Source organism: Zalophus californianus, chromosome 12, assembly GCF_009762305.2.
Source record: "Zalophus californianus isolate mZalCal1 chromosome 12, mZalCal1.pri.v2, whole genome shotgun sequence".
NCBI lineage: Eukaryota > Metazoa > Chordata > Mammalia > Carnivora > Otariidae > Zalophus > Zalophus californianus.
Window position 1 is genome coordinate 21,489,870 of NC_045606.1, and position 18,558 is coordinate 21,508,427.

General features: G+C 36.5%; 1 protein-coding gene and 1 long non-coding RNA gene across 6 annotated transcripts in view; one reads left to right on the forward strand and one right to left on the reverse strand.

Moving 5' to 3' along the window:
* Positions 1 to 18,558, forward strand: part of PTPN12 (protein tyrosine phosphatase non-receptor type 12) — an 88,087-nt gene that overhangs the window by 8,011 nt on the left and 61,518 nt on the right. The window lies entirely within an intron of this gene.
* Positions 148 to 1,804, reverse strand: LOC113911282. The gene is made up of 3 exons (XR_003516427.1): positions 1,744 to 1,804; positions 1,470 to 1,606; positions 148 to 1,145 (listed from the first exon to the last, which is right to left on the reverse strand). It is a non-coding gene; the product is annotated as an uncharacterized LOC113911282 (long non-coding RNA).

Below are 18,558 nucleotides of genomic sequence, written 5' to 3' on the forward strand. Positions count from 1 at the left end.
ATTTCATTTCTTTTTATGACTACATAATAATCCATTGTATGGATATACCACATTTTGTTCATCCATTGATGGACATTTGAGTTGTTTCCACTTTTTGTAATACTTTCTTTGTATATAATACATAAAATAGAATATTTTGTATTTTATGAATAATGCTACTATGAACATTTATGTGCACGTTTTTGTTAGGATATATGTTTTCCTTTATCTTGGGTATATACCTAGGAGTAGAATTAATGAGTGATACGGTAACCATTGAACTTTTTGAGCAACTGCTAGACTGGAGTTCACATTTTACATTCCCACCAATTTCTCTACATCTTCACTAACACTTGTCTTCTTTTTGATTATAGCCATCCTAGCGGGGTGAAAGGTATCTTGTGGTTGGCTTGTAGGTTTTTAAAATATCTTAGTAAGTTTATATAAATAGTGCTGTATGTTTAATGTGTCTTTCAAACCTAGAGTGATAAGAAATATTTTCTGTTTTTACATTTGCGACTGGTTTAGTTTCTTATCCATCCTTTGATGGGTATCTATCCAAACATACTTTGATTCTAACTAACTTTGCAAGTGGAAGTAAACTTTTAAGTAACTCTCCCCACATGACTTACCAGAGACAGCATAGTACAAATTTAAAAGTGTTAACTCTCAAGAATGTTTTATTCTATGTATTTACTTTTAGAATACTGTTAGTTTTTTTCCTTCAATATTTGACATTTAGTTTGAAAAAGTTTTTTGACAGTTTGAAACTGAAAGTAAGACATTAACATTTAGATAGATTAGAAATTTTTTGTTTATATATTAAACACTTCTATGTTTCTATAGCACTCAGTTCATTAGATTCATAAACATTTACATTTCTGACTTCCCCGACAGAGAGCCTCCAGGGCCAGCAACTGGGACTTAATTATTTCTGTATCCTCATTGCTTATTATAGTGCCTGGCACTTAATAGGCATTAATGGCCATTGCATGAGCAGAAATTGTAGTGAGCTTAAAACTGTAAGAGATTTATTCTTCAGGTGGATTCTTCAAATGGTCCAAGGAACTTGTCTTCTTAGATGAGCATGAGAACTGCTTTTCCCCCTTCTCTGCATATACACTTCTGTGTGTGCTTACACAATGTGGTTGTATTTTCAGTATCCACTGAAAAAGAAAATACGAGGTGAAGTACTGGACTGCATTCAGGAAAACTTTTAGATTAATAGGGTTTTATTAATTGTAATATCTTCTGCATAAATATGAAAAATAGTACATGTTTTTCTCTGGACACTGGTTGGTATGTGTAAGGATTCAGGGAACCACCTAAAGTAACTACTTACATATCCCCCCACCCCGTGAATCCTACTTGGGGAGCATTATCTTAGAATATTAATTTTAATAAAATATCTACTTTTAACTTTTGATTTTAGATTTCATTAATAAAATCCAGATATCATGTTAATGGCATTCCTTCAGAAATAGTGGTACCTTGTAACTTGTGGGTGTCTTGGGAGTGATTACAGCAATAGCGGTTGTTCTCTTCTTGCCTCTAGTTTCTTGCCTCATCCAATCCATTCCACATATCATACTCACTTTCCTAAAATACCATTTTCAAGTGTTGGCATCTGTGGGATAATAGAAAGCATACTGGTTGTAAAATCAGGATATATGAATTTTAGTCCCTGTGTTGCTGCTTAGTTCTATTTTCTTTAATATGTTTATGTAGTACTGTATTGGAAACACGGTTTTATTTTTGGGGTACCTGGGTGGCTCAGTTGATAAGCTTCATAACTCTTGATCTCAGCTCAGGTCTCCATCTCATGGTTTGTGAGTTCACGCCCCAAATCAGGCTCCATGCCCAGTGTGGAGCCTACAAAGAAAGAAAGAAACATGGTTTTATTTTTTATAAAAAAAAAAATGTAAGTTCAAAAACAACTCAAGGCTCCCTTTGGTGACCATTAAAATTATTAGAATTTTCAATGGCTAAGCCAAATCAAAGCATCAGATCCAAGCTCTGCTCATTTTCAAATTGTAATTACATGCTGTCTTCCCAATTTCCCTTTCTCCTACTCTCCCAATTTTGTAACTTTTGCCCTAGTTTAGAATCACAGCCCAATAGGATAAAGTCTACACTTCTTAGCTTGGCATTCCAGAGCCTTCTTAACATAGTCTCACATTACCTTTGCAGTGTTAAACTCCTGTACTCTGCTGTATATATCCCCTTCCCTCTAGAGTAAGCTATTTCTTGTTCTTGAGCATACCCACTGAATGAATGAAATCCTATCTGTGGTTGTACTATTAAACATACTTTTTCCATTTCTTAGAAAACTTTCCTTAGAGACCAGTACTTTGAAGATCAAAACACTAAAAATTGGGGTGCCTGGATGGCTCAGATGGTTAAGTAGCTGCCTTTGGCCCAGGTCATGATCTCCCAGTCCTGGGATCAAGCCCAGTGTTGGGCTCCTGGCTCGGCAGGGCATCTGCTTCTCTCTCTCCCTCTGCCTCTCTCCCTGCTCATGCTCTCTCTCTGTATCTCTCTGTCTCAAATGAATAAATAAAATCTTAAAAAAAAAAATTAAAAATTTAGAATGACTTTACCACGTTCACTCCAAACTCAAAAGCAAAAATGTAATTCTCACTTTCTAGGGTAAATATTTTAGCCCAGTTTATCTTAAGAACTTCTCCATTGTAATATCTCATCATAATCATATGTCTATTAATAATACCTCTATTGTAATAATATCTCCATTGTAAAATTTGATTTTTAACATCATGGAAAAAAGCCTTGCATTAGATTTGAGTTCAAGATTTGCCTAATGTAAGTCCAGTGGTATGCAGTTATTCTACACCTTAAATTACTTTCTAAAGTTGAACTCCGCTTCCAACATTTCATATTTCCTGTAGTATTTTTATTTTTATTTTTTTATCCTGTAGTAATTTTTAGATTCTTAGGTTCTTTAGATTCTAAAAAAATTTTTAGATTAATGCAGTCAAACCCTGACAATTATCTCCTTCTCTATGAAATACACAAAAGTCTTGTTTCCATTTGTATATTATAATGTCTATGAACTGGTTTATGGCGGATATAAGTAGTTGGTCCCTCAGAGTTTTTCCTAGAGAATGTGGAATGTGGATCATGTTAATCTCAGAGGTTTTGGGATATATGCTACATTACATGCTAATCTTTATTTCTTGTAATAACTGTTCTTTGATGTAATCTGCATTTGAAAAGCTATTTAACAACATTTGAATAGCTACCCTGGTAGGCTCTGAAGGAATGCAAAAATCCCTGTATTGTATCCCTGTCATCTTTCCATGATTCTTGCCATCCACTGTTCATACATAAGATATTCCTGGAGTGGCCACTATGCCCTAGGTAATGTGTGTAGAATTGGCAATTGAAAATATGACATTTTCCTCAAGAAGTTTACCAACTGTGAACAGACTTGTGAGAAGCAGCAGGAAGTTTTCCTGGAGGCATTGGATGAGCTTCAGGGGATCTGTGAACCTTTTCAAATCATACATAATATTTTGTGTATAAGCCCATTGCGGGGGGTGGGGTAGAGAAGGTTCATAGCTCTTAGATTCTCAAGGGGCTTGGGTTGCAAAAACCTTAGACCTTCCAGGCTAGTAGAAAGATAGCAAGGTTTGGAGCCACACCGGAATTTTTATCCTGGCTGTGCTATGATTATAAACAGGTTATCTGGGGAAATTGTGGATATAATACCTACTTGGATGGACCAAGATCAAAATAGTTTGTATATAAAGCTACTAACATAGTGTATACAAGGTACTCAATAGTAATTCAAGATGTCTTACTAGTCCAATGGAAGTGTATTCAAGGTTTAAACCTTAGAGGGAGGATATGGACCGTTTCAGCAAGAGACCACATTTGAGCTGACTCTTGAAGGAAGAGTTTGTCAGATGGACTAGCATAAAAGGCATTTCAAATATAGAAAACTAATAGCGCTGGGGCGCCTGGGTGGCTCAGTCTTTAAGCATCTGCCTTCGGCTCAGGTCATGATCCCAGGGTCCTGGGATTGAGCCCTGCATCGGGCTCCCCGCATTGGGCTCCCCGCATTGGGCTCCCCGCTCGGCGGGAAGCCTGCTTCTCCCTCTCCCACTCCCCCTGCTTGTGTTCCCTCTCTCGCTATCTCTCTGTCAAATAAATAAATAAAATCTAAATATAAATAAATAAAACCCAAAATTCTTATCTCTGTGTGTTTGTAAGCACTATTAGTTTTCTTTTTAAATATTAATATTTATAATTAATATAAATAAATATTTAATATTAATATATTTTTAAAATATTCCTTAAATCTGGTAATTTTACTTTATCTCAAATATATAAAATAGTTTTTTATAGAGAACTATATAAAGAACTCTTTATATAGTTCTTAGATGGTTAGGTTAGGGTTTTTAATTGGCTCCTGTTAAAAGTGCCCTGTAAAAAAATTACATTAAAAAAATCTTTAGGACCTACACATATTATTTATAGTGATAGACCTCTTGCTTAGTTTGGATTTCTTAGCAAATGTGAGTTTTGCATAAGATAACTCAAGAGGTTTTGAGACTACATGTTTGGGACCAGAACCAAAGTAAGAAATGAAAGGAGTTCTGGAGTCCATGATACCAACATGTGAAGAATAGTTTTTCTGGATACCTTCTTCTCATGTTATGTACTATGAATTTACTCATAAGTTATAGACCCTTTGATGTTAAAAGAAACATTAAAACTGTTTAAAAATTAAAAAGGAGCTTGTTGCAGGTTTTACAATTAGAAGTTGACAGAGTGGAGTTTGTCCCAAGTTATAAAAGCAGATGCTTTTTCTATGACATGGTGTTGCCTAGGCCAACAGTTGCATTCTTACTATTTAGGAAGAAAGTCAGTAAAAAAAAGTGGGACATGAGAAATACAGAACAATTCTTTGTTGGTATAGATTTTTGTTTGTGGCCTACTTCCAAACTAGCTTAAGTGGAAAAAAAAATTATTGTAATAGAATACTGCCCTTGAGCTGCTTGAAGCACAGGAATCAAGAAATGGAGAGCTGTCTATAATCTTGCCTTTTTTCTTCACAGCCCCTTTCTACAATTTATCAGTTTGTATGTGTCTCCAGGGCTGTTTGGATACTTGTCTTTGCTTCTTTGCACTTGCTTTATTCTTCTCTTTGCATTTTGGCTTTCACTGTTTGGGACTGCATATTCTGAAAAAAGCATCCCTTTTGGTGTCTAACCTGTCTTACTTTATTTCAGTTTAGGGTAAGAGATCAGAAAGACTAGAGTTGCTCAATCTCATTTTCACATTCCTCAAAGAATCCGTCAACTTGCCAGTGAGAGGAGTATTGTGTGAGGTGACCAAGGTAGGGAGCTTGTTTAGGTGTATGTAAGGGAAGGGACTTTTCTTAGGGAAAGAGAATGATAGTTCACTAGGCAGCAGTCTGAAGAGTACCTAGTACAAAAATCCGTGAAGCAAAACTGAAAAAAAAATTTTTGTTAACTATTAAGGTTTTAGCCCCAAATAAACTTCTACCCACTTTCTTTCAGAGAAGGGGAAAAGAAGCATAAAGAGTCCTTATGACTTGAGAGAATATGGTGTTGCCTCTGGTAGAGCATTATTTCACATACCCAGTACATTTTAAACATCAGACAAGTGTTCATCTGTGTGAAAACTAAAGATAGTCTGTAAGCTGGACGCCTGGGTGGCTCAGTCAGTTAAGCGGCTGCCAGAGTCCTGGGATCAAGTCCCGCATCGGGCCCCCTGCTCAGTGGGGAGCCTGCTTCTCCCTCTGCCTGCTGCTCCCCCTGCTTGTGCGTGCACGCTCTCTCTCTCTCTGATAAATAAATAAATAAAATCTTTAAAAAAAAAGGTAGTCTATAAGCTGCATATTTATGGTATCTAAAATTTAAATTATATTTCTTCAGTGTTAAAATGAGGAACCAGAACATTACCTTTTTGTAAGTAAATGTTATTCTAAAGATCAATTTTATTGAAATATTGTATCTAGTCATTCTTTGTTCACTCCTTGACTATAAATCCGAAGTACATCACTATCTGAAAGACCAATATATGTTCTTCACTGTAGGTTTTGCATCCATAGCTCTCTTAGTTCCCAAATCGCATACAGAATTAAGTATCGTAGTACACTTGCCTTGCTGTCACTGTGCCGGCCCTGTGAATCTGCTTGCGTCTGTGCCGCTCTCCGACGCCCTGTGTCTACTCATCTTTTCTCTGTCTACTCTGTCCATTGACCTGTGTGTGCCTAAGATTTGTTAGTGTGTGTTGGAAATGAGTGTTAGAAATAGATCAGGATGTACTGTGTAATTTAGAAATTTCCCGTTATTTATGCCTAATGTTTGTAATTCTTTACTTTTTTTTTTTTTAAATAAGTCCTACTCCTAACGTGGGGCTTGAACCCACAATTCTGACATCAGGAGTCATACACATACTCTACCGATTGAGGCACCCAGACACCTCTGTAATTCTTTACTTTTAATACTGTAAATAGTTTATACATAAATGCCAAGGAGGAACATAGAGTAGATGGGTATCAATAATAGGATTCTGTAACTGAAGTTACTGGATATGTTCAAGCATTTATCACTAAACCTATTCACTGGCATTATTAGATGTTCAAAATAAGTTTTTCTTATTTAATTTACAATATGGATAATAGAAGATTATTAAAGTAAGAGAAATATGGTTTTAATGCTTAATATACCAGATGCTTTGGTTTTGTCATTTTTGGAAAAGTAAAGAGGATGGGTATTTTAATGGTTCTAAAGCTTGAAACAAAAAATTTTTATTTGTGAAAGTCAGCGTTCATAGCAACTATTATTTCCTTTCTTGGTTGATAATTAGTTAGGCATTGGCTAACCCCACATCTTCAGCCTCTTCTTCATTCCTTTAACCCCCCATTGTAATTTGATTTCAAGGTCTACCATTTTGCCAAAATTGCATTTACTATGGTTGCCTCACATCTGGACACATCTGGTAGATTCTTTATAGTAGTGTGTTTGTATAGTAGTGTGTTTAGCATTCAGCACTGTTCACTATCTTTTTCTTTTTTTAAGTCCTTGCCTTGATGTTGAAGCATCATTTATTTTATTTATTTATTTTTTTTACCTACCTCTAAGTTTGTCTCCGCTAATAGTGGCTCAGATGCAGCATACTTTCTATTTTTTACCCTGGTAGGTCCTATGGGAAATATAACTGAATACTTGAATATTTAGAAGTAAGAAGGAATCTTACTAATCTTGTAAAACTGACTATAGTGATATGGATTACTTTAATGTTGCTAAAGAGTCTCAAAGAATAATAAAGTACTGATTATTTTCTCATACTCTACATTCTTGTGATGACTAACAGATTAATCTATTTTTAAAGTATTTTTGGAAAATGTAACTTAATATAACCTAGAAGTATAGGATAAATGTTTAACCAATACACTTAATTTTCTGTTATCTTTTTATTACATGCCAGTTTTTATATTATTTACAAGCCATATATTGGTTGCAAACCATATGTTTATGCCATATCTAATATTTTCAAGTATTTCTAGAATTATCGTACCATTTATTATTTTTCTTGTTTAGAAAATTTTATTTTAACATAGAACTGGATTGAATTGATACATAAATTGTCACTGTTTCATCTTTAAGATATGTTGTAACTAAGAAAACTAAGAAAAATAATCTTTATACTGGTGGGAGGGAATTTAATTATAGAAGGTCAAGGAAGGAATGTGTAGATGTCAAGAAAGAAAAGACCAGACAGAAGTAGTAGCATATCTTTGTGATCTATTTGATTTTAGCAATTTGAGTGTCAAGTGTTAAGTTATATTATAGATACTCCAGCAAATGTAGATCACAACAGTTTTATCTGGATTAAACTTAGCCATTACTTACATATCTATGTAATTTTGAGTAAGTTATTTTAGCTACTCACAATCTGAGTTTCCTTATTCATAAAACAGGAATATTTTGCAGTGTGAGAATTAGTAATAATATGAATAAAGGACATAATATAGTGTTAGATGTTATTCTAAATAAATGATAGTTAGAAATGAATGATTAAGGACATTAAGTGAGAAGTAAAATAAACGTGAAGGGAAAAGGCAACCCCTTGCTCTTTTTCTCTTTTGGACCTCTTTGATGATAGAGAAAAAAATAATGTATCTGATGGAATTATCTGATGATATCATTGATAGTAATTTGGGAGTTTTGACTTTATCCTCTAAGCCAGTGATCTCTCAACTTTGGATCACAGTAAAAATTTTTAAGCATGTACCTTCTTAATATAGTTTCATTAATTTATAAATTACATACTTACACAACTATGCTAAAATTTATTATAAATACATGTAAAAAATAGAATGGGATGAGATAAAGCCTATACAAATAATATTCATAAATTTAAAAAATATTTACTAATGACAAAGTATATTCAGTAAAATTACAGTATTTTGTAAAAAAATCTTGATTTTAACACTTTGTGAAATAGTGTTTGAAAGACTGGCTCTGAGTTTAATGGCTTCCCTAGATTAAAAAGATACCTGACAGGGGCGCCTGGGTGGCTCAGTCAGTTGAGCATCTGACTTTGGCTGGGGTCATGATCTCCAGGACGGGCTCCAGACGGGCTCTGGGCTGCAGATGGTCTCCGGGCTCTGGGTTTTGTGCTCCGTGGGGAGCCTGTTTCTCCTTCTCCCGCTGCCCCTCCCCCTGCTTGTGGGTGCTCTTGCTCTCAAATAAATAAAATCCTAAAAAAGATACCTGACAAAGATACCTAGATACAAATCTGGTTTTAAGCCATCATGCTTATCTTTATTCATTTAATAGTTACTGAAAACCTACTGTGTGCCAGGTTTATTCCAGACTCTGAAGACTAGAACTCCTCATGGAACTTCCATTCTATTGGCAAGAGTCAGAGAATAACCTAATAAACAAGTAAATGTAACTAGGTCAGATATTAAATGCCATGGAGAATAGTAAAACAGTAAGAAAAAAAAGGAGTAGAATATATCAGTTATCACCACTGTGGTGTTGTATAACAACACAAACCTTAGTGGCATATAATAAATATTTTTATGTGCTATTGGTTGTCAGCTAAACAGTTTTGCCGATCTTGACTGGGTTCATTCGAAGTGTTTCTGGGGGTTGGCTTGCTGTCAGCACGTCCAGCCTGGCTGTGGCCGGGACAACTAGAATTGCCTGTCCCTTCTCTGTGTGTTTCTCATTCCCCAGTAGGCTACCGGATGTGGCAGGTGGCTGTTGCAGAGGTGCAGGTGAGGGGAAAAATACACAAGACCTATCTAGTCTTGGAACTGGCACATTGTCACTTCCATCATTTTCTGTTGACCAAGGCGAATTACAATGCCATCTCCACTTCAAGGGGTGGGGAAATAGATTTCATCCTTTAAGTCAAAAGAACTGCAGAGTCACATGTGATTTTAATGCAGGGAAGGATGAAAAATAGGCTTTTAATATGATCAATTTATCATATGACAGGTATAGGCGATATTATTACAAAAGGTGGTTAAGACGTTGAACCAAAACTTGAAATGCAGTTATCTGCGAGGAGAGCATTCCAGACAGAGCATTAACTGCCCATGGACCTGAGTTAAGAGTGTTGAAGGAGGGCGCCTGGGTGGCTCAGTTGGTTGGGCGACTGCCTTCGGCTCAGGTCATGATCCTGGAGTCCCGGGATCGAGTCCCGCATTGGGCTCCCTGCTCAGCGGGGAGTCTGCTTCTCCCTCTGACCCTCTTCACTCTCGTGCTCCTATCTCTCATTCTCTCTCTCTCAAATAAATAAATAAAATCTTTAAAAAAAAAGTGTTGAAGGAAGCCATTGTGCTTGGGCAGAATAGGTGATGAAGAGAGTACTCTATTTGTGGTAGGGTAGGGAGTTAGTCCAACTGTCTAGGTTCTTGTAGGTCATTGTAAGAATGGCTTTTACTCTCAGTAAGATGAGAACCTTTGGGGTTTTACTCTTAGGTATGATGTTAACTTTAACAGGACCACCTTGGTTATGTGGAGAATAAAATGTAGAAGGTTAAGGACTGAACGAGAGACCACTTAAAGCTGTTCTAGTAGTTGAAGCAGGAGGGCCTGAAGATAATGACAGTGAATATGAGGAAAAGGGATGAATTTGGAAGGCATTTCCTAGGTAGCATTCACAAGACTTGGTCATATTAGAAAGTGAGGAAGAACTCAGCTAAGTTGGACACTGAGTGATAGTGGTGAGATAGAGAATACAGGAGGAAAGGTGAATTTGAAGAGTTGGGTACTACTGAGTTCAAGTGAAGATGTATTGAGTTTGAGGTGAATGTAGATACCAGGTCAGTGTCATGGTTTCCCCTACAGATCTCTAATTTTTTTGTGTATGGGTAATTATTGAACTCATGGAAGAAGATGAGGTTTCTGAGGTAATATATACTGAGAATAATACAGAACATGAGAGACACTTAAGTGTCTTCTTGAGGTTGATAAACTCTCAGTGCTTGCTAGAGATTTAGGAACAGAACCTGGGGGCTAGTGTAGAGGCCAAATGGGTTGAGGATTTTCAAAAAGAATTTGAATTTAAATGTGGATTGGTGATTAGGAGTCATGGGTGACCTTGTCAAAAGAGGGTGTGACAAGTTTGCATTAAATTTTTTTTTTGAGAAATAGATGATATTAAGGGAGTTTTAGGCAGTTGTTAATAGGTAAGAATAGATTTTATTTTGCTTTTTAAAGCGGTGGGAGAATTACCATGTTTGTGAAATCCTATCATACATATGAGTTGTCCTAAAAGGTAAACCTGCCATAGTCATTTTAGGGAAAAGAGAAACGGGAAGGGAGTGATGACAGGTCTATTGATGTAGTTTATTACTCTCTCTTCTCTAAACCCTGGGTCCCTTCTTCTCCCATTTCTACCCTCTGCTGCCACTGTTGTCCTGCTGTTTACATTGCATTCTGCCACTAAAGCAAGATGGTCATCCATTGCAACCAGAGCTGACTTTAAAGCCCATAGATTATGAAATCAAGGAAGTGATTTTAAAACCCTACAGGTGTTGAGGTGGTGTCAGTTTGTGCTTAATGAACTCTCATATTTCTCACTACAACCCGATGAGCAAGATATTATGGCCATTTTATGGTTGAGGATGTGGATACCAAAGTTGTCCTTCAGCATGGTAAGGGAATTGGGAGCAGTAGAGCTCAAATAGTAGGTAATGCCACGCACAACTTTTCCATTTTAAGGTGCATCAGTCAGTGGTAATCATTAGATGGTAGCGTATGATATCGCAGAAAACTGTTGATGAAGTAAATATCCGAGTTCGACAGAGTAAAGGTGTAACATATTTACCCTTTCTCCTTTTTTGCTCCCATGGCACTTTGCATCTATTTGCTCCCATGGCACTTTGCATCTATCTCTATTATTATTCTCCATATCATATTGCAATTGTATATTTATTTTCTGTTTCTGTTACTAGCTTGTAAGGACTTCAGTGAGCAGAGATCCAGATTCAGAGATTCTGAGATCCAGTGGCCTGGATCTGTTTTGTCTTTATACTTCTGGTACCTAGTCAATGGCTACATGATAGGTGCTTAGTGAGTCTTGTTAAATAAATCGTTATAATGTACTTACAAAATGTGTTTATCAGATAACACAAATAATGATGTGTATATATTAAATGCTATATATCTTGTTTATATAATGAACTCTGCAAGAAATGTCACCAGGTCCATTATATTGGATCCTCAGACTAATCCAAGTCCTATTTTTGCAGATGAGGAATCTGAACTTGCCCAAGGTCACATGGGTAGTAAGTGGCAGAATTATTCCAACTATAAAACTTATGCTATTAACTATTATATTTTATTGCCTCTTTCACTGCACTTGTTGGCACCAGCAGCATGATCATCCATTCCTAATTTGAGAGAGAGAGAGAGTGACTGGCAGAACCTTTAAAATAAGTGGTTGCCACCCACCCCTGCTCAGACCATCATCTCAAACTTCTGGGCTCCAGAACCGTGAGAAAATACATTCCTACTGTTTAAGTCACTCAGTTTGTGGTACTTTGTTAAGAGATGCCCCAGGAAACTAACACAGTCACATATGATTTTCATAGGCCCTGGGTACTTTGGCCTATGAAATATTCAAAATTACTTTGTGACTATATTGGTAGAAATAAAACCCAAGCTGGATCATATTAAAAAAATAAATAAAATAAGTGGTTGCCTGACACCTTAGAATTTAACATATCTGCTGGCTGTCAGCTATCTGTCAGAATCCTTTACCTTAAATACGCTTGAGTATAGATTGAACATGTTAGTGTCCCGTAGCTTTTAACATGGAATTTTTTTTACATGCTACATGTTAACCATTTTTAATCACAGGTGGGAGTGGGAGGTGGCTTCCTCTCTGCAAACTTACCAATCAAAGCCATTTCTGTTCATATATACTCTACTAGTTAGTATATATTTTGATAAATAATATTTAATGGTATAATGAGGATAATGATAATGTTTTTAAAGTCTCTTTTATCAGTGTAACAGCTTCATTGAACCAAAACTCCATTGAAAGTGAGTTTAGCACTAATTTAGTATGTAAAAGTAAGGCTAATAGGCTCCTTTTCATCTACTGAATTTATAAAAACATGTTAAATGGTCACCTCTGTATTTCTTAATCACATCAGAATTGGGATGAATTGTAGAATTATCCTAAATTTGCTTCATTTCAAAGAGAATGAGTTATTCTGAGTTTTTTTGGCAAATTCAACCCATTTAAATTCTATTCCCTTTCCTATATATATATAATATATATGAGATATATATATATATATATATATATATATGATCTTTTTCCTCAGGGAATTTTCAGTAGAGATGGGGAAATAATGATGTGCACGAATAACTAATGCAAAACTGAGCACAATACTATGGGACACAGTGCCATAAGGATTCTTTTTCTTTTTTGGTAACTTTTTAAAATTGTGGTAAAATGTACATCAGGTTTACCCATTTTAACCATTTTTAAAAGTGTATAGGTCAGGGCGCCTGGGTGGCTCAGTTGGTTAAGCGACTGCATTCGGCTCAGGTCATGATCCTGGAGTCCTGGGATCGAGTCCCGCATCAGGCTCCCTGCTCAGCAGGGAGTCTGCTTCTCCCTCTGACCCTCCCCCCTCTCATGTGCTCTCTCTCCCTCATGCTCCCTCTCAAATAAATAAATAAAATCTTTAAAGAAGAAAAAGTGTATAGGTCAGTGGCATTAAGTATATTCACATTTTTGTGCAATGAGGATTCCTAAAAGGGAAAAATTACATACTGTTAGGTCATAGAATGCTTTATAAGAAGAGTTTTTTTTTTTTAAGATTTTATTTACTTGAGAGAGAGAGCATGAAAGGGGGGGAGAAGGAGAAGCAGCCTCCCCACAAACAGGGAGCCAGATGTGGGGCTCAATCCCAGGACCCTGAGATCATGACCTGAGCTGAAGGCAGACGATCAACCGTCAGAGCCACCCAGGCGACCGCAAGAAAGGAGTTTTAAAGTGAATCCAGAAGGGGTGGACCTGGGTGGCTCAGTCGGTTAAAGCATCCAACTCTTGATTTCAGCTCAGGTCGTGATCTTGGGGTCGTGGGATTGAGCCCCACGTTGGGCTCCAGGTTTTGCGAGGAGTTAGCTTAGGACTCTCCCTCTCCCCTGCACCGCTCCCCCCTCCCAACGCACATGCTCACGTACTCTCTCTCTCTCTCTCTCTCTCTCTCTCTCTCTCTCTAGGGTAAATAAATTTTTAAAAACAATAAATGTTATTTGATTACAGGGGATCCACTCTAAAATAATTTAACCCCAGAGATTGTCAGTGTACCCACACTACACATTAAATATTAAGGCTTATACAAGCAGTGTTGTATGTCTCAAAGGAATCAAACTGACAGTGTAGTATTGAGTCACACTGATGTCCTCATCCTATTAGAAGTTAGCTGGGTACCTAAGAATTGTCACTTCACAAAGTGATGCAGAAGAATACCACGTTGCCTAAAACTTCTTTCCGTAATATAAAAAGTAGCTGAGGGGCGCCTGGGTGGCTCAGTCGTTAATCGTCTGCCTTTGGCTCGGGTCATGATCCCACGGTCCTGGGATCGAGCCCCGTATCAGACTCCCTGCTCAGTGGGAAGCCTGCTTCTCCCTCTCCCACTCCCCTTGCTTGTGTTGCCTCTCTCGCTGCCTCTCTGTCAAATAAATAAAATCTTAAAAAAAAAAAAAAAGATTCTCTCTCTCCCTCTTCCTTTGCCCCTCCCTGCAAAATAAAATAAGTTCAAAAAAGATATAATATCTACCATATTTGGGTAAATTTTTTTTAATGTAATAAATAGTTGCTTAGAGGAAGTCAGTCACTATGCCAATGTAAGGAGATAGGTGGAACATCATTTAGGGGTAAAGCCAATTCTGAATTAGAATGCTTTTTCTCCAGACTTACATTTAAAGCACAAATATAATAAAGATCAGATTTGACCTCATAAAAATAAAAATATCTATAATACAAAAGGTAATGCAAAGTTAAGCAATAGATTAAGAGAAGATGTTTTCAACGCATATATCAGGTGATGGGTTATTATCTAAAACATGAGTAGCTTCTATATATCAAGAAAAAGAACACTCCAGTAGAAGAACGAGCATATGCTATGAATGGTAATTAACAGAAGAAAAATGCAAATAATTAATGAACATGAAGAAAAGTATGTAAATTAATCAGCATTAAATTTGGGGGGAGTTCACCAGATTCCACCAAATTTTGTAAAATTCAAAAATTGATAAAACAAATGTTGGAAAAGATAAAGAAAAACTGGCATTTTTGATTTGTTGATAGTAATATAAACTGCTGAAACCTTTTTCAGAAGGCAGTTTGGCCACTTTTCATAGAATTGATGTATGTACTCTGACCCAGCATGTCAGTATTGTAAAGAAAAGATTCTTTTCTTTACAGTATTTGCTATGTACATAAAACAGTATGTCCAAGTATTTCATTGCAGCAATTTTTGTGAAACAAAATAAAATATCTATTAATAAAGAGATTTAACATGGTTGGCTACTTCTAAGGAGAAGAATATAGAAAAGGGGGAGTTATTTTTTTCATTTTATAATTGTGTGCATAAGAGATTTAACATAGCAAGCCTGAAACTGCTATCCTTAGAAAGGCCTGCTTGCAAGATTAGCCCTTGGAGAGCCTCTGGGAACTTACTGCTTTGGGAGGGTTCCCATCATTCCATGATAAGAGTGGCTCACCATGCCTTTACTGTATGTATATGGTTTATGCTGAATGCTTACTTTGCTTCTGGGAATCTGGAATTTTGGCTCACGGTAGGCCGTGACCAGCCCCCATTGAGAACACTGGGCATTAAATCTCTAATGAGCCTCCCTGGTAGACAGCATGTCACAAGTGTTGTCACAGCTTGGTTACTGGAGGAATTAAATGGGTCCTAGGTGACTCCATTAGGAGAGGACTCTTGAAAGCTTATCCCTAGTTTCTTCTGGACTTTGCCTTATGCATCTTTTCCTTTGCTGCTTTGGCGTTGTGTCCTTTAGTTGTAATAAATTATAGCTGTGAATGACTATATATAGTCCTTTGCGTCTTCCTCGTGAATCACTGAACCTGAGGGTAGTCTTGGAAATACATGACACAACATGTCAGTATGGTTTGAATGTTTTAGCATATTCATGTATTGCTTGTATAAATTCTAAAATATTAATGTATTTAAGTTTTAAGTATATATGCATATACATAAGGTACATACATATATGCCTCACCTCTAAGGATATATTGATGGTTTTTTTTAATATCTGTGTATTATGTGACCCATTTATTTTGTAAATCTTTCCCCTGGTGATAGAAAATTGTAAGCTTTCCTTGGTGACATTGTAGGTAATATAATAAAGGACTGAACAAAAGCGGTTTAAGTATATACTCTCCAGTTATACATACTGTATTATCTGAATTTACTGAACTAAATGTGTTATAACTGTGACAGTAGGGTGCCAGTTTCATTGACTATGTGATCTCAGTGTGCTTAGCAGTTACCATTATGTCTAAAAGACTTGCCATGCTTTATTTGATATATAATACATGGAAGACACTGGGCACTGTCAGGGAATAAAGAGAAATATAAAAGATTGTCACTGACAGACAAGGAATTATAATCTTGGTTGGCAGCAGCTGTGGTAATGATGGGCTAAACCATGTAAACAGATGATGGATATAAAAGGCAGAAATGATAAATACAACCAGGATGTACTTTTGGAATATATGCTACATGAAGTCGGGATTTTGTCCTGTTTCCCACTGTATCTGTAGCACCTAAAAGAAAACCTGGCACACAGGCTAGGTTAGGAGAAAATGATGTGAGATCAGTCATCCTCATGAAGGTGATAATTGAATCTCACTCTTTTCCTTTTATGGTAAGTGTCTGAATCCAGTATGTCAGCAAACTGAAAAAGCAGATGTTTTTTGAAAATTGTAACTGTTAATTCATGAGTAGAGCAGAACTATCTGATTTTATATGAATGTTGTGTGACCTGGTAATCTGAGATAATTTAATGATGTTACCCACAACTAGCTTCTCCCTTTCCTATGACTGGATAGACATTTAATTTTTAAGCAAATAACTACAAAGTGTTGCTTTTCATTTAAAAAAATCTTTTAATTGTGGTAAAATGCAAATATAAAGCTTAGCTTAACCATTCGTAAGTGTACAGTTCACTAATTTAAGTACATTCACTTTCTTGGGCAACCAGTGTCTACAGCTATTTCCATCTTGCAAAACTAAAGCTCTATACTCACTAAACAAGGCCCATTCCGCTCCTCTCCCTGTCCCTGGCAACCACCATTCTACTTTTTGGCTACTCTAGGTACCTCACTTACGTGGAATCATGCAATATTTATCTTTTTATACCTGGCTTATTTCAACTAGGATAGTGTTCTCGAGGTTCATCCATGTTGTAGCACGTGCCAAAATTTCCTTCCCTTTTAAGGCTGAATAACAGTCTAGTGTATATGTGTACCACACTTTATCCATTTGTCCATCAGTGGACACTTGGGTTGCTTTCACCTCTTGGCTACTGTGAAAAATGTTGCTACAAACATAAGTGTACACATATCTGTTCAAGACTCTACTTTCCATTCTTTTGGGTACATACCCAGAAGTGGAATTTGTGGATCATCTGGTAATTCAAGTTAAAATTTTTTGAGGAATTGCCATACTGGTTCCCACAATGGCTGTACCATTTTACACTCCCACCAATAAAATTTTTTGAGGAATTGCCATACTGGTTCCCATAATGGCTGTACCATTTTACACTCCCACCAATAGTGCACAATAGTACATACCCAGAAGTGGAATTTGTGGATCATCTGGTAATTCAAGTTAAAATTTTTTGAGGAATTGCCATACTGGTTCCCATAATGGCTGTACCATTTTACACTCCCACCAATAGTGCACAAAATGGCTGTACCATTTTACACTCCCACCAATAGTGCACTTACGAATGGTTAAGCTAAGCTTTATATTTGCATTTTACCACAATTAAAAGATTTTTTTAAATGAAAAGCAACACTTTGTAGTTATTTGCTTAAAAATTAAATGTCTATCCAGTCATAGGAAAGGGAGAAGCTCCACATTCTCACCAACATTTGTTATTTTATTTTTTTGGTAGTAGCCATTGTAATGGATGTGAGAAATGTCATTGTGTTTTGATTTGCATTTCCCTCCTCACTAGTGATGTTGAGCATCTAACCCTATGTGTGTTGGCTCTTTGTATATTTTCTTTGGAGAAGTATCTACTCAAGTCCTTTGCCTACTTTGTAATTGTGGTGTTTGGTTTTTGTTGTGGTTATTGTTCAGTTGTGGGAGCCCTTAATATCAAGGTATTTCTGTATATCTATCTTTAGCACAGAGAAGCCTCAGTCAGCTTATAAAAGTTTACCAATCATAATAAAACAAAACTTATGACTCGTTTTCAAATGCTCTCATCACACAGGATAGTTCTGTGGCGTCATATTTCCAGTTTAATTAATATTTCTTACAAACAGCTGAAGTTTTAGTCATTTATCATTTTTCCTCACAAGACTGCCTTACAGATTGACATACCTTCTGTTTATCTCAGTAAAATTTCTTCTGGTGAATATATTAGTATATTCTCTTCAGTGACTTTAACCACAGTTTGAAAAGCTATCAAAATATTGGCATCTTTTGGGGCGCCTGAGTGGCTCAGTTGTTAAGCGTCTGCCTTCAGCTCAGGTCATGGTCCCAGGGTCCTGGGATCGAGCCCCCGCATCGGGCTCCCTGCTCCGCGGGAAGCCTGCTTCTCCCTCTCCCACTCTCCCTGCTTGTGTTCCCTCTCTCACTGTGTCTCTCTCTGTCAAATAAATAAAATCTTTAAAAAAAAAATATTGGCATCTTTTATTTAAAATTTTGGCTTATTTTGTAACTTCTTAAGAAGTTAAGAAACCCATTCTAGATAATTTTAAGTTATTTTTAGTTATGTATTTCCTCTATATCATTAGTTTGTATGTTTTTAAGATTTATTTATTTGAGAGAGAGCCAGA